Below are 23,244 nucleotides of genomic sequence, written 5' to 3'. Positions count from 1 at the left end.
ACTTTATGATGCAACAGTCTCACTCCTGAGTATATATAAAAAGGAATAAAATCTCTATGTTGAAGGGATATCTGCATGCTAATGTCCATTTGCTGCATTATTCACAATAGTCAAGAAATCAAATTAATCTTTGTGTCCATAACAGATGGGTGTATAAAGAAAATATGGTACATATACACAATGGAATATGATGCTGACATAAAAGGGAAATCCTGTAATTTGTGACAACATAGATGGAACTGGAGGACATTGTATTAAGTGAAACAAGACACAGAAAGATAAATATTATATTTTCTGTTTTGTATGTGCTAAGAAAAAAGTCAATCTGAAGTAGAGTAATGATTACTAGAGGCTGAAAATGGTGGGGAGTTTCAGGCGGGTAAGAGGAGGTTAGATAATGGGAATCAAAATACATTTAGATAGAAGAAATAATATCTAGTGTTCTGCAGCTCCATTGCAATAGTCAGTTTATAACAGCCTATTACATATTTAATAAAGATCTGGAAAAGAGGCTCTTGAAAGTGCCAAACAAATAATAAGAAGAGGGAAATCTAACTAACTGATTTGATTAGTACATGCTATATACATGTATTGAAATATCAAACTATACCCCATAAAGATGTGCAATTAGTAGTAATATGTTAATCAAAAGAATTTTTAAAAATCAGATAAAATGTAACAAAAATTAAAAGCCCAGTATCTTGTTCCTGAACAAGTAACATTAACATCTTTGGGCTTTTCTTTCTTTATAAGAAGCAAGTTAAGGGCTGAGGATATGACTCAGAAGAAGAGCACTTGTCTAACATGTTCAAGGTCGAGGGATCAATCGGCTACACAAAACTAATCCCTTTTAACAACTTCCTAGCAGTTTTTCAAAATAAAGTCTCTCTAATTGAGGGAAATTATCTCTTAAACATAATGGACAGATGTTATTAATGCTTTAAACAAAGATTTAGCTCATTTCATTACAAATAAGAGAGAATTTGTTAATCACATCCCAGGGTGTTAATATCTAGGGCTCTATTTAATTGTAGAAAGATAAAAATTTAGGACAACACCAACCTACTTTACTAAATAGATTGAATAGGAACTCATTATTCCATGAGGTGTAATAAAAAATAGGCACACTCAAAAATATTTTGATAAATGTGTGGATAAGGATATCATGGGGAAATTAGAACACTGTTGGGTTTCTTGACTTTAATTATACTTTAATATTTTCTTTTGTAAATCACACCTGGGATTATGGAATAGAATAGTTTTAATGTTTTCAGTTTCTCTGCTTTCTAAAGGTCTAAGTTTGAAACTGACAGATAATGAAGGATGTTTAGAACCATGCCTAATCCTTGGAGTTGAGACATAAAAGGCAGCCACACTCTTCAAGAAACATCATTACTATAGCATAATTGAAATGGTAAAATATTGCAGTATTTTAAATTTTTTTCACAGATCCTTGGTTCAGTTTGGCCCTCTCTTCTATCTATCCTCTAAAGTACATAGATGACCTTATGGAGCAAATTCTTTGAGAAAAGTTTTGCCCAATGAAGCAGACAGTAAATAGGTTCAGCATATTTTTTACAAACTTAACCATATTTTTTTCTTGGAGAATTGAGCTTGTTTTCATACTCCTTTTATTTTTTTTATTGTTTGTTCAAAACATTATAAAGCTCTTGACATATTTCATATATTAGAATCAAGTGGGTTATGAACTCCCATTTTTACCCCAAATACAGATTGCAGAATCGCATCGGTTACACATCCACATTTTTACATACTGCCATATTAGTAACTGTTGTATTCTGCTACCTTTCCTATCCCCTACTATCCCCCCTCCCCTCCCCTCCCATCTTCTCTCTCTACCCCATCTACTGTAATTCATTTCCCTCCGAGCAGGAAGAAAAGATTAACATTAAACATACTCCTTTTAGAAGGTCCAATTTCTAGTACAGTTTGTGGGCCATGGAATAGTATTCCTGTTAATTATTGATAATGTAGGAGGAAAGAAAAAGTTAGTTTTTATGTGCTTTAATAAGCTTGGGATAAGTTGGTATTTATTATACTTTTCTTACTATAGGGCTTTTATACTGTAAGACTTTTCATATATTTTAATATGTTGACGTGCATTATGAATCTCTAAGATACATGATTTATTACAGAGAAACTCAAAATACTAGTGTACCTAAAAGTATGTTTCCAAGAAAGTTTTCAGGATTAGTTGTTCTGGAAGACTGGCCACTGAGTCCCTGAGACTCTTTCAATGGGTCCATGATATCAAAATTACTTCATAATAATATTAGAGCATTTTTTGCTGTTTTTACTGTTTACAATTTTACAGATTGTGCTAAAGGGGGAAAGTATAGTGCATAATCATTTCAGAATAAGTACCGGGGTAGAGTTTGAACAATTTCAAAACAGAAATTATAATATTCAAGGAGATGGAAATGCTAATTATCAATAAATATTGTATTCATGAATCAAGCTATCATACTCTAGGCCATAAATTATAAATATTATATGTCAATAAGTAAAATAAAAATAAAATGAAGTGGTGAGTAAAACTGCTGAAGTGTCAGTATAGATTGAGACAGTATTACTAAAACTTCCCAGTAGTTATCTTCTTTGCTCAAAGTTTTAAACATTCAAAGATTTTCAAAGCATGGAAAAGAAAGTATAATCACATAAAAATATCCTTAAAGGAGCATTCAAAATTATTAGTTTTTGGAAATCCCTCTATTTGAGCACACATCTTTTTAATATATATATATTGTGATGCTGGGGATTGAACCCAGGGCCTTGTGCATGCAAGGCAAGCACTCTACCAACTGAGCTATATCCCTAGCCCTTAATATTTTAAATGTGTAAAAAATGGAAATTACATATATAGCACTATTGTTGCAGGTCAAATACTATTTTGATAATATTGCAGAAAATTGCTTGTATGATTGAATTTCTAGCTGAATTGACCAAGATTCTCATCAAACATCATTTTATTTGAAATACTGACAAAGTATATTTTGGGGAGAATTAGTTAAGTGAGCTTGTCACTTCAAGGAAAAATTCACAGTATTTGTTATTAAAGATAAAATTTGTGTTTTCAGTAAAAAATCATATTTTGGAAAAATTCTATTCACCAATATTATGGTTTGGTTCTTAAATGTACCCAAAATGCTCATGTGTTGAAGGTTTGGTCTCTAAGGCATCTATGTTCAGAGGTGGACTTTTAGGAAGTGATTGGAATATGAAGCCTCTGATCCCACCAATGGATTATCTATAGATGTTTTCATAATTGAGTGGATTGTTTATAGGTAGTGGGAAACTTTGGAAGGAGTCTACTGAAGAAATTGGTCACTGGAGGGTGATGGGGAAGGGTATCTCCTGTCCCCTTTCTCACCTCCCCTTCCTCCTCTACCTTCCAAGCTGACATGAGGTAAGCAGTTTTTATTTCACCACACCCTTTCATTTTTATATACTACCATACTACAGACCCAGAAACATTGGAGCTAGCCAACCATAGATTGAAACCTCTATATCTATGAGCCAAAATAAATCTTTCCTCCCTTAGGCTGATTTTCTCATGAATTTTATCACAGAGATAGGAATTTGTATTTATCACTGAGAAGTTATGGGTTCCCAGTTTAAAAAAAATTCTTATAGGATTTGTGATATTAATGAATATGCCTTCCAAATGAATATCCATTTGGAAGATCTGCATAATTCAATGACCTGGTACTTTCTAAATGACCAGGGCATAATCTCAAAAATCAATCATGGATGAAAATTTAGACTCAAGGTAGAAAATTACCATTGGATTTTTATGTAAAAGAGTAAAAAGTTTATTGTTGTTTTATTTTTCATATTAATTAAACCTTGAAATAAAACTTGTCAAATTTTGGTATACTATCAAAGAAAATCATCTATAAACATCTGAAAATGCTATTAAAATATTCCTTAATTTTTCAACCACATATTTAAGTTAAAGCATATTTTCCTCATACATGTAAAGAAAACATTATAGTAGATTAAATTCAGAAACATATACAAAGATCTTCTATTAAGCAAAATATTAAAGCATTTGATAAAATGTAAAACAAGGCCCTTCTCAATATTTTTTCATTAAAATATATTATTAATTTTGACATGAGTTTATTATTTTTATATGGTATATAAAATATGTTAAAAACACATATTCAAAAGCTTTTAGGTATTCTCAATAATTAAGACTCTTAAGGGTTCCTAAGATAAAAAGTTAAAGATCCATCCTAAGATGTATTATTCAGAAAGTGAAACCTAAGGACCTCTGGCCTTTTTATTTATGAGTATTAATGTTTGTAACATGTTCATGTCATCTAAAGATATAATTTATTGATATATTCCAAGTAACAAATCATTCTCTAAGAGTTTATTTATAAAAAGCACCAAACTACTTCAAGATATTTTGTATTAATATCACACTTTGATGAACCCCCAGATTGACAATCCATATTCATTAAAAAAATGTTAGAGTTGGAAGAGGCCTTAAAAATAATTTAGTCCATTTACTTTTATTTTTTATTTTTTAATTTGTTCTTAAAAATAATTTAATCCAGTGAATATCCAATATTGTCTGTGGACCTGCATTTAAATGGCTTCAGGAGCTCAGGCCTTATAGATTCCTAGGTCTTTTCCCTGGGATTTTGATTCAGTGTGGGGAGTATTCTGAATTGAAAAACACTCCAAAATTATTCTGATGACTAAACAGATTCGATATTAATATTTTGGCTCAACCCTGCTACTCCCAAGGTGGGAAAAATCCAGCCCAGAACCTGTTTATGTAAATACAATTTTATTGGAATACAACTGTGCTTATTTGTTTATGCACTCTTTATGCTTCTGTGATATATTGCCTGAGTTGAGTAGTTGTGACAGAGACTCTGTGGCCTCCAAAACATAAAATATTTAGTATCTTGACCTTTTCATAAAGAATATACTGACTCCTGTGCTATAAGAAAAACAGTAAGATTGGGACTTTATAAGGATTTTTCACTGGGTGGTACCTTACTCCATTCAGGCTGCTATAACAAAAATACCTTAGAAGTGATTGATTAATAAATAACAGATATGTACCTCTCACAATACTGGAGACTGGGAGATTCAAGATCAAGGTATCAGAAGATTCCATATCTGGCGAGGACACCTTTTTCATGATGTATTCTACATGTCCTTATGTGGTGGATGGGCAAAAGGGCTTATAACCTCCTTCAGGCCTCTTAGTAGAACTACTAGTTCCATTTTTGGAGAGCAAAGATTAGGACCTAACTTCCTCCTAAAAGCCCCAGCACTTAATACTAACATCACTTTCAAAGGTAGGATTCAATAAATGAATTTTAGGAGGATGCAAACATTTAGACCATAGCCAGGTATTAGTGCCTGAATTTAGACTAGAAATCAGGTACCTTAAAATTGGTCTAATGCACTCACCACTATATCTCATGGTTTTCTTTCATTTTGTTTCTTTCTCTCTTTTTTTTTTCTGGTACCAGGGATTAAACCCAGGGGTACTTAACCATTGAACCACATCCTCAGCCCTTTTTTGTATATTATTTAGAGACCAAGTCTAGTTAAGTTGCTGAGGGCCTTGCTAAATTCTGAGGCTGGCTTTGAACTTGAAATCCTCCTGCTTCAGCCTCCTGAATCACTGGCGTTATACCTCATAGTTTCTTCAACACAAAAAGCAAGTTAAAGATAGGTATTGGAGCTGCTATTGAATTCATAAGACAATTACTTTAAATAGTAAACTATGACTTTATACTTAAATTATAGTTTTATTTGAATAAATTAGATTTGGAGTCATTATTTTCATAATAAGCTTCTTATTGTAAGGCAACTACAGCAAGATGTTTTTGCTTCTAATTTATAACTGTTGGTCAATCCATGGTTCAAGTTTTCTTTTCAATAGTTGATTTAAAGGATGCTAGGATGTTGTCCAAATAATGACAACTGCTGCAATTTATTTTCTCCTAACTGAATGGCAAGAATTAGAAAATTTATACACATAATCACAATGATTTTCAAATTTTCTTTGTAATTTTTCTCCTTACTCAATGGCTTCAGGAATAGTTCTGCTCTGTGTTTTTTCTATTATACATGTTATGTTTCTCCGTAAGTTTTAGTTTGATGAAAATTGTCTCAAACTAAAAAATCAATATTTGTAAACCAATGAATTGTCTCATATAGAGTTCATAATTCCCTAGAATTATGATCACTTTAGAGATGAGCAAATTGTTCATTGTAAGCATGTGTCAAACAAATGATTGAATTTGAAATCAATTCTTCAGACACTAAATTGTGTGTTCATAATATCATATCACTTTACTAAACTAAGAAAATTCAGTTGTAGAGAAATCTTACAAAAGTTATCTTTGATTGGAGAAGATGATGGAAGAGATTGATATTCTCTATGATGAGAAAATAATGAAAAGTTCTGCTTTGAAAGCAAATTGTCATATTTACAACAGCTGTTTTTGGGTTCTTGTAACTGCAGTAATTTTAATTCATTATTCCTGTTGGTCACCATCCATTTGTTTGTTCAAGTGAGACAAAGGAGATTAGGTCTCAGGCCCTACCAGCCTGAAAAAAAGGCAACTACAGTATGATTATGCAAAGTTTGTTATATTGGCTTTACAAAGATTAATTCAGTCTTGTCACAACACTTCTCAAAGCCAATATTGTAAGTTTTGGAGTTTGTCCAGGTAACTGTCAGTTGAACTTGTCTGGTGTGAGGCGTGTTTGCTTGCTGAAAAGCCTAAGTTTTAGTTCTTTCTTTTTGCCTCACACTGCTCTCATTTAGATCACCTCACTTAATTCAGCAGTGTCTCATGACCCATATTTATTTCTGTTTTTAGTAATTTCTTAATCACAAATGAAATAGAAGAGTAGATGACTCCCTGAAAATTCAGTCTTACTACTTGTAAAACTGTACCTTCATATTTAGAAAATGGGGGCAATTGATCATAGTGTTAGTTTATATACCAGCCAAATGGAATGAGGATGAGCTTTGGGGTTTGAGAGAGCTGGATTAAAATTTTATTTTTACCATTGATTAGTGATGTGATCTTGAGGTAGATGCTTTAGGTCTCTGAGTCTGAGGTACATGTAAAATGGGGTTAACAGTCCCATCAGTCTCATAATGTGGCTATACATGTATTTGTGAGCTATATTATTGATTGCAAGATAACTGTCTCAGAGATAGACAAAATACCTATGAAGTATCTCAAAGTGTGTTAACATGAAGTAATACATGTAAAAGGTTTCAAAAGTTACCCAGTAAATGCTCAAAAAGCATTAATTCTCTAATTATCAGAATATTGGGATACTCATTAAATAGCTGGGATTTTGAAAGAGCCATGCTTATTTCATCCATGATAAATAAGATGGGCTTCACTGAAACCACTAAATCCTTACAGATTAAAATCTTTACAATGTCAATAATACTGTCAAAGAATCTATTTATTCATTCACATCCTAAAAGTACAATACTCAGTGATTTAGTGAAAGCCTTAAACAAGCCTTTTTTTGAATAATATAATGGGAAGCTAATTTTTGACAAATTTAAATATTTCCATAATTTGAATTTATTTTTCTCTGTACATTTTCTCATTTTAAACATTTTTGTTTACTCACCCTTCTTTTGTTTTTTTTTCCTTGTGTAGCCACTGATAGCAGTGGAAAAATAAATTGAACCATTTCACATTAAAGTAGTATACTTAGTCCTTTAATAGAAATATTAACTGAATTTGATGCTATATGAAAGCATCCCAAAATTTGATTGGAGCAAAATTCCTTCATTCTTTACTTTCATTCAAATGTCTTTAAATTGATCATCTTTTGGTGAGATTTTCTGCCCTAAAGGCCTGAAAACCCTCTGTAGAAATATTTTTCTGTAGTGCTTAACAAACATTTGGGTTTATAGAATTTAACTTTGTTGTAGAAACACTTTGCATTTGTCAATGATACTTTTAAAGAAAACGTGGCTATTTTGAATATGATTTAGGAAGACATTCTGCTGTAATCACAGTTACCAGTTCCTTCAAAAAATACTAAAGAAATTTAAAAACCCTGGATGAATGGAAACAGCTGCCTTATTGTACAAAAACTGAAACAAAAGCTTTATAAAAAATTCACTTGGCATGTTATACCCCTAGTATTAGGATACATAATGTTTGGATTTCTTTCTTTGTGCATCTTTTGTGTACTTGAAATAGTGTATTTGCATGTGAATGGAAGAAAGTAAAATTACATCCAAAGGTTTATGAAAAGAAATTACTGATTAGCTCTCTAATTGGTCAAACACCATCTGAGCCACTTTCTCCATTTATTTTCAGCTTTGACATTAACTCAAACCTTTGCTTCAGCAAAAATAGTGTTTGTAGCATGAAGTTCTAAGTCTAAATATTGCATCATCATCTTTGAAGGAAGAGAATGTCTTAACACATTGTCCTGTGGTTGACACTCTTTACAGGCTTGGCTCTTAAGAAAATCTACAAAGTAGTTACTTTAGCACGGCTAATCCTAATCCTTTTATAAGATGTTCAGTGTCCTCACTAAGTAGTTTTAGTTCTCACTGTGTTTCTAATTTATTCATTCTTTCGTAATTTGATGGCATGTTCTTTTCTCTCACTTCTTCTCCTTTAGGACACTATATCAAGCAGCTAGCTATATTTGCCAGGCAGCTGACATAAATGAATGCAATAAGTCAGATAGGGACTGGAAACAAAAGAAAAGCCCATGCCCAGTAGAAGAGACAATGGATGATTGCCACTTAGAAATATTGAGCCTATATTGGTAGATCTTCCAACTTCCTCAGAAAATTGAAACTCCTGGGTTTTAGAAAAATTTTTTTGGTTGTGGATGGACACAACACCTTTATTTTATTTATTTGTTTTCATATGGTGCTGAGGATTGAACCCAGGGCTTCACACATGCTAGGCAAGCACTCTAACACTGAGCTATAGCCCCAGGCCACTTTTTGATTTTTTTAAAGGAATATTCTGATTTTTAAATGGTGGTAATATTTTTTTTAATTGCTCTGGATTAGATTGTATGAGTTCAATAAAACGTATCTATGGGCTACATGTAACTTGAAATGCTACCAGTTTGCAGCCTCTGTTAAGGGGAACTGCTTTCTGCTCTTGGTGATAAAAGCTTAATAATATGAATTTCTCTGATTGTAATTTCTAATTTTTTTTCATTAGTTCTCCATTCAGTTATATATTCATGGAATATTTAGAGCATAGTTGGCTTTGGTTACTATCATGGGCACTAGAAATACCGTCCAATTAATTGTTCCCTTTCTCTAAGAATATAAGGGTTTAGTGTAGGTTAGAAAGTAAACTATCACAATGCAGCATGATGAATATTATGAGATAAAGTGGCACATGAAAATATTATAGCACGGGCTGGGGATGTGGCTCAAGTGGTTGCGCTCAGCACCACATACAAACAAAGATGTCGTGTCCGCCGAAAACTAAAAAATCAATATTAAAATTCTCTCTCTCTCTCTGTCTCTCTCTCTCTAAATAAAAAATATTATAACACAGAAAAAAATTAATACAGTCTCTTAAGTGAGTAAAATGAGTATGTCTCCCTCCAGCAGGTCTGAGAGAAGATGGTAATGGCAGGATGTGAAACTTGTTCTGATGGTGAGGGAGAGATTTGTGGGCCCATGGGGCTTTCAATTCTTTCAATTTCTCCAAAAGAGAGTGTCTTTGTCATTTGGCAATTGAAAAAGATGATGCTTTCATTTTACCCTTTGACATCTATTGAGTGTTAGTTTCTAAAGTGAAATGCTCAGAAGAGTCAGTAGACTGTTCCCTTTTTACATTGCTTTGACTAGGTGTCAGCAATTCCAATGATATCAGATCATTTATCACTCTGAGAAAATCCCTTGACAAACTCAGAGATTAATTTGTTGTTGGTGGACTACTCAGGAGATATTTCTACTTCCTATAATAGAGAAAGGTGCTCACAGTTCAGGCCATGTTTGGTATTATGGCTTTGTATGAAATATAAGAATCTAAGAGGAGGGAATCCAAGTGAAATCTTGAGTTGCTTTCAAATCAAAACCAAATCTCCACACACTGTCAGTATCCTCAGCTTTCTTTATTGCAATGGCAGTTCATGCAGAGAAAAGATAAGAGTTCCCAGTAAACAAGTAGCTTTTGGATAGCAGATAAAACTGCAAAATGAAAGCACTTCACTGATAGATGGAAAATGTTATTTGTCTGCCTTGAGTTTATGTTATATTTTATGGAGAGTACGTTAATATCTGCCCTATAGACTTACTCAAGTGAAAACAGGCACATCTCCTAAAATTGTCCAGTTGATACTGAGTTTATAGAACTTTAAGGAAAATTGGTATTAGGTGCTGAGTCATTTCTAAAGGAAAACTCCAGAAGTTTCTAACGGCAATATTTATTGGAGGTTGGAAATGGGATGATAAATACTTCGCAAGTCCATAGGAGATAAAAAAAATGGCAGATCACACAGCTGCTTGTTGTGTTACATGAACAAAATCTCTTTCCACACACAAAATTTTCTGCAGAGCAGGCTAAGTTAAACTAATTCATGTGACTCAGAGCAGAGCATCTCAAAGGTAAATTTCTTTAAAATATAACTTACAGGTATTTCATTTTCTTATTCCTACCTGCCAAATAAGCAATTTTAAACCTGTAGTATAGTTCATTGTTTCTCCTCTTGGACTGACCCTCAAATAAGCTGAAGGTATTTGAGGGCCTCTATGTTATGAGCATAGGATGTGAAACATTATACCTGGATGTTAATGATGCCCCAGCCATTTGTTAGCCTGTGACCCTGTACTATTTGTTGAGCTCAACTTATTTAAAAGTGGACATAATCATCCTTTATTAGCTTTTTGTGAGGACTGAGATGCTGATGTACTTCACTGAACCTGGTAAATGTGCAATTATTATTACTCACACTCCTTCCTTCAGATTTCTCTGCCCTTAGAGAAGTCCATTTCCTTGAAGTGTCACAATCCTAGAAAGAACAGAGTCCAGATTTATAGGGTGAAGGAGTAAAACTAATGATCCTAAAATTAGGCAGAGTCAGTGGTCACCTACTCTGCCTTGTTGACTAATAAGCCTGGATCCCTGAACTTTGGCATTCTTGGAAGACTCTGAGTTGTGGACTTTGTGTACCAATGTTTAAGGTGATAATTTCCTCTAGGCTCCAAACAACATCATTGAAATTTTTCACCCAAATCTCTTTGTTTCTATTTTTTTGTATACATTTGAGTATGTAGATTTGCCTATAGGGATAAAGGTAATGAAATGGGTTTTGTCCTTTATTGTTACATTATGGGCATTGTACTGAATATACTGAATCTGAAGATTATTGTTATTATAACCATACTTGAAATCATGATCATGGATGTCTTCCCATTTGTTTAGGTTTTCCTTAATTTCTCTCAATGATGTCTTTTATGTCTTGTATTTCTTTTGATGTTGTATGATATGTACATGAACCTACCAAAAGGAACATTTTGATGTTCTGTGTATTGACTGTATCTTACAGCATTAGTTAACTTATTTTTTTTGTTTTAATAGTTTTTTTTAGTGATTACTGGTTTCTATAAAATATATATAAGAGCATGTCATCTGCAAACAAAGATAGTTTTACTTGTTTGCTTCCAATCTTGATGCCTTTTTTTCTTGCCTAGTTTCCGAGACAAGATTTTTCCTGTACAGTATTGAATAGAAATGGTGAAAGCAGATATACTTTCCTTGTTCCAAAATTTAGGGGAAAAGCTTTAAGTCTTTTACCATTAATTATGATATCTACTGTGTGTCTGTTATAGATTCCAGTTATAATATTGAGAAATTTCCATTGTAATCATTTTTATTGTTTTATCACGTAAAGGTGCTAGATCTTGTCAGATGTCCTTTTTGAATTGATATAATGATGTGGGTTTTGTTCTTTATTGTTACATTATGGGTATTGTATTGACTTTTGTTTGCTGAACCAATCTTTTTAGTTCCAGAATAAATCCCATTTAGTTATAGTGTATAATTGTTTTTATATTTTGCTGATTTTTGTTTGCTAGCATGGTGTTGAGGATTTTTGTGCCAATATTAATAAAAGTTATTGGTGCATGTTTTTATTTCCATATAATATATTTATGACTGTTATTGTTATAAAAGGTAATGTTTGCTTCAAAGAATGAATAGGGAAGATTTGTTGTCTTTTGGGGTGGAAGAGTTTTTAAAGATTGCTGTTAATTTTTTTTTTACATTTGGTAGAGTTCATTTGCTTCTGGATTCTCTTTATGTTAAGTTTTTGGTCACTGATTCAGTATTTTAAATTTTGTGGGTATATCCAGATTTTCTATATCTTTTTTCTGAGTCAATTTTAGTACTTAATGTTTTCTTAGGAATTTGTACACTATCGGGGTTATCTAATTTTTTGACAAACAGTTGCTCATAGTATTACCATATTTCTATTTATATTGGATAATTTGTCTTTTTTCACAATCATTCTAGCTAAAGCTTTGCCAATTTTGTTAATTTTTTCAAAGAATCAGCTTTCATTTTTTATTCATTTTTGTCTATTATTTTTCTGTTGTCTATTTCATCTAATCTTTTTTTTCCTTCATCCTTCTTCTTCTTAGACATTTTTGGATTTGTTAAAATCTTCAAATTACAAACAAGCTGTTACCTTCAATTTCAAGGTTAGAATAATTGCTTCACTTACTTCCAAGCTACAATCTCATTTTTTTTTTTTTGTGCGTGTGCCAGGGATTGAACCCAGGGATGCCGAACCACTAAGCACAATTCACAGCCCTTCTTTTTTAAAAATATATTTTATTTTAAAACAGGGTCTTGCTATGTTACTTAGGGCCTCCCTAAATTGGTGAGGCTGGCTTTGAACTTGTGATCTTTCTATTTCAGCCTACTGAGTTGCTGGGATTACAGGTGTGTGCCACTGTGCCTGGCCTCATCTTTATTTTTTTTATTTTTCGTGGGGATGAAATTTTAGAATAATAATACCTTTTTAAATGGAAATTAATGTACAGAACATCTTTGAATAAGAGCATTGGCTGAAGTAGCTATATCTGTAATTTTTTTCCTGCAGTTTGCTTATTTTTTTAGGTGCAAATCAAAGCAGTTATTTTGTGGAAAGTATAAGCCAAACAGTTAAGTCTGACACCTGGCTGTGAATTAAAATCAAGTGCAAAATCATTCTGTTTTTATATGCCTTGCTCCTTCTTGAGTTCACTAAAAGGAGTTATTTTAAACTTACTTTTAGTGAGTCATGACCTTTATTGATAAACCTCAACCTAACATGGATTAATTATGGCAGAGTTACAAAGTAGCCTATAGCAGTCAGAATGGAAATGGTGACTGTGAGTACCTTTAGTGGAACCAGACTATTAGATGTGGTAGGACTGTAATCCACAAAAATGATTGTGGAGCATCTGAAGCTGAAGAAATTGAGAAATTTCTAATATTGTAGATATTCATTCATAGTGTTCACTTCCTGCTTCGGACTTTTTTCAAAGAAACATAACTTTTCTAGAAGGATCATGAAATATATTCTTGCAAATTTTAAAACCTAATTTGGCTGTGACATGGGCAAATTTATATGACTTTGATAAAAGTTAACTTCTCTCAACCTTGATTTCTTTAACTATATAAGGAAAATAGTAACACCTGCCTTCAAGGTAGTTATATGATTTAAATTAAGGCATTATGTACATATATTTGCATCCATCTAGCATTGTGTACATTCCATTTAACTGCCTAGTTTTGTGCCTCTTATTTTTTCATTGAATCACTTTTTTCTTATTTATATGAGTGAAAAGATTAATTTCTCCTGAGTGATCAGGATAATCCAATTGTCAAAAGTATCTGATACTTAATTGTAGTCATTTCAACACTTACCATTTTTGTATGGAAGACAAATTGCCTCAGAGATTTATATCCGTTACTATGCACTTATGCTTCATCAGATATTCTTGTAAATATTTTACATACATTATAAGTTCAGTCTTTACATTCAAATGATAGTTTCCATTATGTTACCCATTTTATGGTCAAGAAACCAAGTTACTTGTTTTAGTCATACAGTTAAAATGCATGGTAGTCATACAGTTAAAATGCATGACCAGATAGTTGGTCTCCATGATACTTACTTTAAATATATGGTGCTCGGTTTGTGATTCATTGACCTGTCAGTATTTGGCATCGTTTGGAGCTTGTTAGAAATGCAGTTTCTATCCCTATTGTAGACCTACTGAGTCAGAATATGCATTTGTACAGGATGTGAAGTTCTCATATGTACATTAAAATTTGACAACTAGAGCTTAAGCCACTAATAAATGGAAATATGAATCCAGTCATGTAACACATATGTTTCTCACACGACAATTTAAATGAGCAATGGAATATAACACCAAAAAGAAAAAAAAACTAAGAAAATGAAGAAAACAAAACTTCCAAACTAAAAACTAAAATCAATGTGAAATACAGAGGAAATTACATTTAAAACAGGCACCAAGATCTATCTGGCAGCTTCTTCTATTGCAACTGAAAAAGATTTATTAGCATAAACCAGAGGAAAATTTATAGACTATCTGCCATGTTCTGAATTAAATTGAAGAAAACATGTATTCTGTTTTAAAAAAATGTCCATGGTGAAATGAACTAGAAGCCAACCTACCTGTCCTTGTATCTCAATCAGGGAAAGAAATTGAAATGGAAGAGATTATAAAACTGAGCTAGCACTAAGTCACCTGGATGTAGAGAGAGAGCTTGATGTCATGGTTCTTCTAATATAGTTTCAGGAAAACCTTAGTAAAACACTTAGCAAAGACTAAGGTTTACATGAAATTATTTTCATTTATTATTTAAGAGCAATGCAAATTCAACTCAGGTTATCAGGAGAAATAGTCTTTGTTTATTTGAAAATAAATTATCCTATTAATTCCATAAAAATAATTCTCAACATGATGTTTGTATGGTTATTAGGACAGCTAGTGAGAAAATCAGCTATACCTCTCACTTGTGGGGAGGTGGAACTGAAAGGAAAACACTCACTTTCAATCTCTGAAAGAATTAGGGTCTGCATATGCCCCTTCCAGAGACAGTGATATCTTGGATTTGAGAGTCTTTTTTGCACTTACAAGAAATTGGAAACACTCCAGTTTCAATAAAGTTAGGAAGTGATTAAAGGAGAATTTTCCTCTCTTTTGAAATAGAGTGGTGGTTTTTTAGGGAAGAGCAGCACAGGACTGGACTTGGGAACTTGAAAGAAGGGACTTCAGAAAAATGAATGGTTATTGAAGGGAGAGATTACAAAGGGAAATAGAATGTTCACTGTTGGGGACCGTGAACCAAGTCAAGATGGCGCCTGGCAGTTTGCCAGTTTGTGAGGCAATGCCACTGAGCCATTAAGATGGTGAGGATTCCTTATTGGCTGATTGCTGTATCTGGATGATGCTAATTGAGTCGAGCTGTGTGTAATCAGTTAGGTATATATATACCACTGTTGTTCCACAATAAAGCAGTTCCTGCTTCAAGTTGCTTGTCATCTCCTGGTTATTTTGCGCAGCCTGACTGCGGCAGTTCACATGAAAGTTCTTCCATGTTTGCAAGGTTAGCTTTCCCTTGTGTCATACAATGGAAAAATCAAATATAATAAACTTACAATTTCTGTTGCCCCTACACTGTGCTAGTATTTTGAGATATATACAAACTCTTAAGTGTGATTTTGGTATGAGGAAGATTGAGGATGGGATAGTAACTTTCTCCTAGTTACCTTGCATGAATTCCAGTAAAAGTAAAGATTTAAAGGCATCAGACATCCAGGCAATTTACAAGGTGGGACACTTTTAATTGAAAGCAGTGGTGACATCCATTTACAAGAAAAGACCCTGGTTTGCTATAAGACTGAATTACTCAGGTTCTTGCCATATGTAACCCTAACTAGAAATTAAAGATAATTGAAGAGCTATTTTTTTTGCTCATTTATTTAAAGTTATACTACATTAGTGTATACATAACTTTGCATTCTCTTTTTTGTTTTTGTTTTGGATACTCATTTTCTTTAAGGCTAGAATACATATAGAAGGGAGCCCAAATCTTAAATAGGTTTCATCATCTATTTGTTTGAAGTAAACTCGTCTATGTAACCACTATTAAGAGAAGATAGAAAACATATCCAACATTCTGGAAGTATCTCTCTGCACCTTCTTCCTCTAGGCATTACTTCTCTGGTACAGTTTACATCTGGACTGTCACATAAGGGTCCTTGCTAGTGGGAGGTATCTAGATCAGTTGGAGTATGCCCTTGGAGGGTATAATGGGGCTCTACTCTCTTCCCCTTTCTCTTATTTGCTCCTTGGCCATAGGTGAGTGGATTCCCTGTACCACACATTCTTGTCATGATGTGATGCCTAACCACAGACCTAAATGTATTGGAACCAACAGATCATATACTGGAATTTCTAAAACTGTGATAAACCTTTTTTCTTTATATGTTGACTATCTCTGGTTTATGTTACAATGATTGAAAGCTACTGCACTCCCAAAGAGTTAGCTGCTTGTCTATAAGCCTGTATTCCTTTGCCTATTTTTAAAATATTTATTTTTTTGTTGTAGTTGGACACAATACCTTTATTTATTTATTTATTTTTATGTGGTACTGAGAATCGAACCCAGGGTCTTTCACATGCTAGGGGAGCACTCTACCAATGAGCCACAACCCTAGCCATACTTTGTCTATTTTTGATCATTAGTATGAAATAAATAATATGTACTCTTTTGCATCTTATGCTTTTTAAAATTATTATTATAAATCATGTTGTTTAATTATTATTTTTCAATTATTTTATGATATTCATATTTTTGCTATTTTAGGTAGTATTGTTGTGAACACTTCTGTATATGCATGTTTGCAGTTTTAGAGTAGAGTTGCTAGGTTGAAAGAAAAACATAGTGTGATTAGATATTTCCAAACAGTGTACCAATATGCCTTTACCAATTTTCACTCCCATTATCACAATCTGAGCATTCTGGTTGCTCTAAGACTTGCTATTGACAGCTGAAAAATACACCATCACAAAACTCATAATAACAATGATTTTTTTTTATTATTGTTCATATATCTACAGGTGGTCCTACAGATAACTGATAAAGGTTAGGTTTTCCTGAATAACTCTGTTCTAAACAGTGCTTTTGGTTGAGGTTGACTACTTACTGTTGGTCTGTTCTGTTTGTGTTTATAGGAGCACAGACCAGAAGATGAAATGGAAGAAGTTTCTCTGGGGAAGCTTTTCTCACATAGATTGTATAAGTATATGAGAACTAGCACATAGACTCAAAAACTGTTGCCCCATTACTTTTTATTTGCACCATTAGTTCTCATTCCGTTCTATTGGTTGAAGCATTCCACAATGCCAAACCCAAGCTTAAAGAGCAGAGAAATATACACCACAGTTTTAATGTGAGTACTAAAGCCTGCAATGCATTCTAAGACAATAATTTATTTATTTTTTGTTATTCTGTTTGGGGTGTGGTAATGATACACTGTGTTTTTAATCTCTCTGATGATGATTGAATTTTAAATTTTTTATAAGTTTATGTCTACTCATGTATCTTCTTTTTTTTAAAGAGAGAATGAGAGAGGAGAGAGAGAGAGAGAGAGAGAGAGAGAGAGAGAGAGAGAGAATTTTTAATCTTTATTTTTTAGTTCTCGGCGGACACAACATCTTTGTTTGTATGTGGTGCTGAGGATCGAACCCAGGCGGCACGCATGCCAGGCGAACGCGCTACCGCTTGAGCCACATCCCCAGCCCTACTCATGTATCTTCTTTAGGGAAGGACATTTACCCATCATTTTATTTTTTTTTTTTTTATTTTTTTTTTTTAGAGAGAGAGAGAGAGAGAGAGAGAGAGAGAGAGAGAGAATTTTAACATTTATTTATTTTTTCTTAGTTCTCGGTGGACACAACATCTTTGTTGGTATGTGGTGCTGCTGAGGATCGAACCCGGGCCGCACGCATGCTAGGCGAGCGCGCTACCGCTTGAGCCACCTCCCCAGCCCTTACCCATCATTTTAAAACTTGAGTCATCTGCCTTTTTCTTATTGATGCAGAGAATTTATGTAAACAAAACTATATTCTAAACAGGGGTCCTTCATAAGATATATGTATTGCCAACATCTCTTAATGTTGCAAATTTTTGCACTCTCTTAATGGCATCTTTAGATAAATAATCATTCTCTTTTTTCCAATGGTGCTGGAGATTGAACCCAGGAGTATTTTTATCATTGACAATATCCCCAACACTTTTATGTATTATTTATTTTGAGACAGGGTCTTTTTAAATTGTTGAGGCCAGCCCTGTACTTGGGATCCTCCTGCCTCAACCTCCCAAATAGTGAGATTACATTCATGAGTGATCATACCTGATTGTAAATAACTATTGTTAAGTTATGATGAGCTATAATTGTGTTAGCTTTTCATTACTGTGACCAAAATACCTGACAAGAACAACTTAGAGGAGGAAAAGTTTATTTTGGATAACCATTTCAGAGATTTTGGTCCCTAGTAGGCATACTCCATTGCTTTGGGCCTGCGGTGAGGCAGAGCATCATGGCAGAAGGGTGTGGTGGTGGAGAGCTTTTCAACCCCTGGAAGCCTGTAAGCAGAGAAGGAGGAGAGTCAGGGATGATGAGTCTCCTGATTAGGTTGCTACTGTCATAAAATCTAATTATTTTACCTCTGAACATTCCTGAGCTTATTTATGAGCTTATTCAGGGACCTCATATCCAAGCCATACCAATAATCTATCAATTTGTGTTTTAGGATTGGCGTGTTAATATCCTATTTAATAAGAATTTACTTATGGTAAATAAATGAAGACTTTTTTTGTTATTTTGGGAATAATTTTTTTTAAAAATTCGATGTTCAGGTCTATAATCTGACAAAAATTGAGTTAGTGTGTGCTTGTTTCATTTTTCCCCCATATGGATATCCAACTAGCATAGAATCATTTATTGAAAAGAAACTATTTTCCCTCTTTATTCCATATATGTGATATGATTTTTGAAAAATCATAACTATCAATATGTACATACCTGGGTGGCAGGCAGTTATTTTTTAACTTATTTTTTGATTTACATAAAAGTAGGATTTATTTTGACATTATTATAAAAGCATGGAATTTGTTCTAATTCAGTTCCCGTAGTTCCCCTTTTCTTACTCTACCCCCTCCCCTTTCCCCTTCCCTCTATTCTACCCATCTCTCTACTATTTACTTATAGCTTTTTAAAATTAGTGCTCCCCAAGATACCGTACACTAGTGTTTTGAACCTTATAAGTATGATGATATAATATCTCTATAAGTATGATATGGAAGGTTGAACCATAAAGTGGATAGGTAATATCTAAGTGGTCTGAATCTAATCATATGAGCCCTTAAATGCAGAGTACTTTGCCCTACTAGTGACAGAGGGGAAGCCAGAGAGATTTGAAGCACAAGAAAGAATCAATGCTCTATTGATGGTTTAATGGTAGAAGGAGCCAACTGAGACAGTATTTGGGCAGCCACCAGAAGAGGGGTGCAGCTCTCAGTTGATAGCCCATAAAGAAATAAGGATTTTGGACCTATACCTTAAGAAATCACCTGGGCATGGTGCTGCATGACTGTAATCCCAGCGACTCCAGGGGCTAAGATAGGAGGATTGCAAGTTCAAAGCCAGCCTCAGCAAAAGCGAGATGCTAAGTAACTCAGTGAGACCCTGTATCTGAATAAAATAAAAATTATGGATGGGGTTGTGGCTCAGTGGAGTTCAATCCCCATTACCTCCACTTCAAAAAAAAATCAGATTCTGTCAGCAATCTAAATTACCTTGGAAGCAGATTCTTCCTTCAAAACTTCAAATAGATACCAGCCAGCTGATTAATTTCAGTCTTGTGAGATCCTAAGCAGAGAACTCAGACAAACCCATCTGGACTTCTTACATATAGAGCCTGAGATTATTAAATGAGTGTTGTTTTATGCTGCTAAGTTTGTGGTCATAGCAACAGAAAATTAGTATGGCTGCTTCTAGATTTCACTTTCTGTTCTGTTAGTCTATTTTTTCTGTTTATACCACAGTAACAATACTACAGTGCCTTTATTACTATAGGTTTTATTACTATAGCTTTAAATAGAAGAGTTGATAATGAATGTATTTTTGCTGACTTATCTCATGAGGAAAGCTTACAAAATTTCATAGTTAAGTCCAATATTCATTGTAGCATATTTGTAGATATATAAGTTAGATTTTTCCTTTTCCTAATCTGTTAAGAATTGTTATTATAAATGGATTCTTAATTTTATCACAAAGGTATTATACATCTATCAGGATGTGTTTAATGAGATGAGATATTGTTTTAGTCAGGTTTTTTGCCACTGTGACCAATAGACCTGACAAGAAGTATATCAAGGAGGAAAAGTTTAATTTGGTGCTCATGGTTGGTTTCAGTAGTCTCAGTCCATAGACAGCCTTATATCTAAACCACACATATGTTGATTGATTTTAGAATATTAATCTAAGTTTGTCTTACTAGCTAGGTTTAGGATGATATATTTTTTTCAGTTTTGTTTCTATGTTCATATGAAACATTGACCTGTAATTTTTCTGCTTTTAATTCCATTTTCGGTTTTGGTATTAAGGTTATTTTGGAGTCATAATATGATTTGGGTAGGTATTTTATTTTCTCTTAAAAATTCTTTTAGTTTATGTTGGATTTGTGTTATTCTCTGACTATTATGAAAGAATTACCACAAAAGATAATCTGGTACTAAAATTTTCTTCTTTGGAGGTCTGTTTTGTCAAGACAGATTTAATTTTATTTTGGTGAGGTTTTTTTTAAAAAAGAATTTGTTCTTTTTTTATGAATATATATGCTTTTTTTTTTGCTTTTGGTACTGGGGATTGAACTCAAGGGCATTCAATCACTGAGCCACACCCCCAGCCCTATTGTATTTTATTTAGAGACAGAGTCTCACTGAATTGCCTTGACATTGCTGAGGCTGGCTTTAGAACTTGTGGTCCTCCTGCCTCAGCCTTCAGAGCCCCTGGGATTATAGACATGTGCCACTGTGCCTGGCATGAATACATATTTTGTCATATGTTTTTATAATATATTTATTTATCTCTCAAAATATGTTATATCTCTTTTTTTTATTCCCAACATGGATAATTCATACTCTGTTTTTTTTTAATCTGAGAATAACAAATATTTTAATTCTTTTCAATGAACTAATTGTGCATTATTTATTCTCTCTATATGTTTTAGCTCTTTTCTTTCTGTGACCAAAAGACCTGATAAAAACAACTTAGAGAAGTAAAAGTTTATTTTGTCTCACATTCAGTCCATGGTCAGGTAACTCTACAGCTCTGGGTCAGAGGTGAGGCAGAATATCATAAAGGACATGGTAGAGGAAGTCTAGACATGGCAACCACGAAGCAGAGAGAACTCCATGTCCAGGAAGCAGAGAGAACTCCCTTCACCAAAGACAAAATATAAACTACAAAGCCACACCCTCAGTGACCTACTTCATCCAGCCACATCCTACCTTCCTACAGTTACTGCCTAGTTAACCCATATAAATGGATTAACCTGCTAATTATATTACAAGATTCATAATCTAATAATTTCACCTCTAAAAATTCTTGCGTTGTGTCATACATGAACTTTTTAGATGACAATAAAACCATAACAATATATTTGTTGATTTCTGCTTTATTCCTTATTATTTCCTTCCTTCTGTATTCCTCAGGATTACACTGTTCTTTTCTGATTAAAGTTTAAATCATTGTTTTTCAGCATTACTTCCTTTCCAAAAATGTGTATTTAAATTACATATTTTCATTCATTTAGAATTTTAGTTAAAGGTCACAAGAAATTTCATTATTTTTCATTAAAATATTTTTTAAAATCTTTTTTAGTTATACATGGACACAATATCTTTGTTTGTTTATTTTTTGTCTGTGGTGCTTAGGAATGAACCCAGTACCTCACATGTGTGAGGCAAGTGCTCTGCCACTGAACCACAACCCCAGCCCTCATTAAAATATTTTAAAATATCCTTTTGATTTGTTTCTTGATTGCATGCTTTCTTCAGCTATATTTTATATAATTTTCAAGCAGAGATTTTGTACTTAACATTCTGTAAGTGATTTTAAGTTTATTTTCAACGGTGCCAGTGTATATAGAATTAATTTTGTCAGTATGATGATATTTTTTCTCATTCTTTAATATATATGTACCTATATTTTTCTATCATGTGTCATATATCCTATGCTATATATACTGGATACAGTTACAAATACATATACTTTAGAAATATCAGATATGATTATAAATATATAATATCATCCATACCAATCTTAACTTTTATATCTTCATAATGAATTTACACTGGTATAATTATGAAATTTTATTTTATCTATTCTGGTTTTCATTACATAAGATTTCCTTTCCTTTGAAATTAAGAATTTTGCTGCTCAGAAATTTAAGAACATGAAATTGACACAGAATGAGAGAAATATTTGTTAAACATATCTGACAAAGGGCTCCTATGTATAATTTATAAAAAAAAGCTCTTACAATCAAGAGTGAGTAGACAGACAATCCATTTAAAAATGTGGAAAATATTTGGATAGATACATCCTTATTTAAAATATAGAGAGCAAATAAACATAAAATCATGCCAAGTATCATCATTCATCAGAGAAATGAAAATTAAAATTGCAATAATATCATCACCATATACATAATCAAATGGGTAAAATCATAAAACTGACAGTGCTCACAGTGTTATTAAGGATTTGGGGTAACTGAAACTCTCGTTCAAGGATGGTGCACTTGAGAAATGACACATCCACTTTAGACAACAGTTGAGTGGTCTACTAATGTGGAAAACACTCTTTCCATATGGACACGGACCATTCCACTGCTATGTATTTGCAGAAACAAAATAATATTTACATTCAAACACTCATACATGGATACCCTTAGTAATTTTATCTTTAATAATAATAAACTGGAAATAACCAAAAATTTTTACACATATATGATTATATAAGTAAGAACTAAAAAATGGAAAACCGTTCAACAACAAAAGATACACTATTTCAAGACAGGTATTAACCTGGATAATTATCAAAATAATTAAATGACAAAAAAGAAAAGAG

General features: G+C 33.1%; 1 long non-coding RNA gene across 1 annotated transcript in view; it reads left to right on the top strand.

Annotated features, from left to right (window-relative positions):
• Window positions 1-22,134, top strand: part of LOC144371694 (uncharacterized) — a 638,576-nt gene extending 616,442 nt beyond the window's left edge. The window contains exon 4 of the long non-coding RNA XR_013431691.1: window positions 17,282-22,134. This is a non-coding gene — a long non-coding RNA (uncharacterized LOC144371694). The remainder of the gene's footprint in view (window positions 1-17,281) is intronic.
• The last annotated feature ends 1,110 nt before the right edge of the window (window positions 22,135-23,244 follow it).

Source organism: Ictidomys tridecemlineatus, chromosome X (assembly GCF_052094955.1).
Source record: "Ictidomys tridecemlineatus isolate mIctTri1 chromosome X, mIctTri1.hap1, whole genome shotgun sequence".
NCBI lineage: Eukaryota > Metazoa > Chordata > Mammalia > Rodentia > Sciuridae > Ictidomys > Ictidomys tridecemlineatus.
Note: the sequence above shows the minus strand (reverse complement) of the source record. Positions and strands in the feature narration are given on the sequence as shown.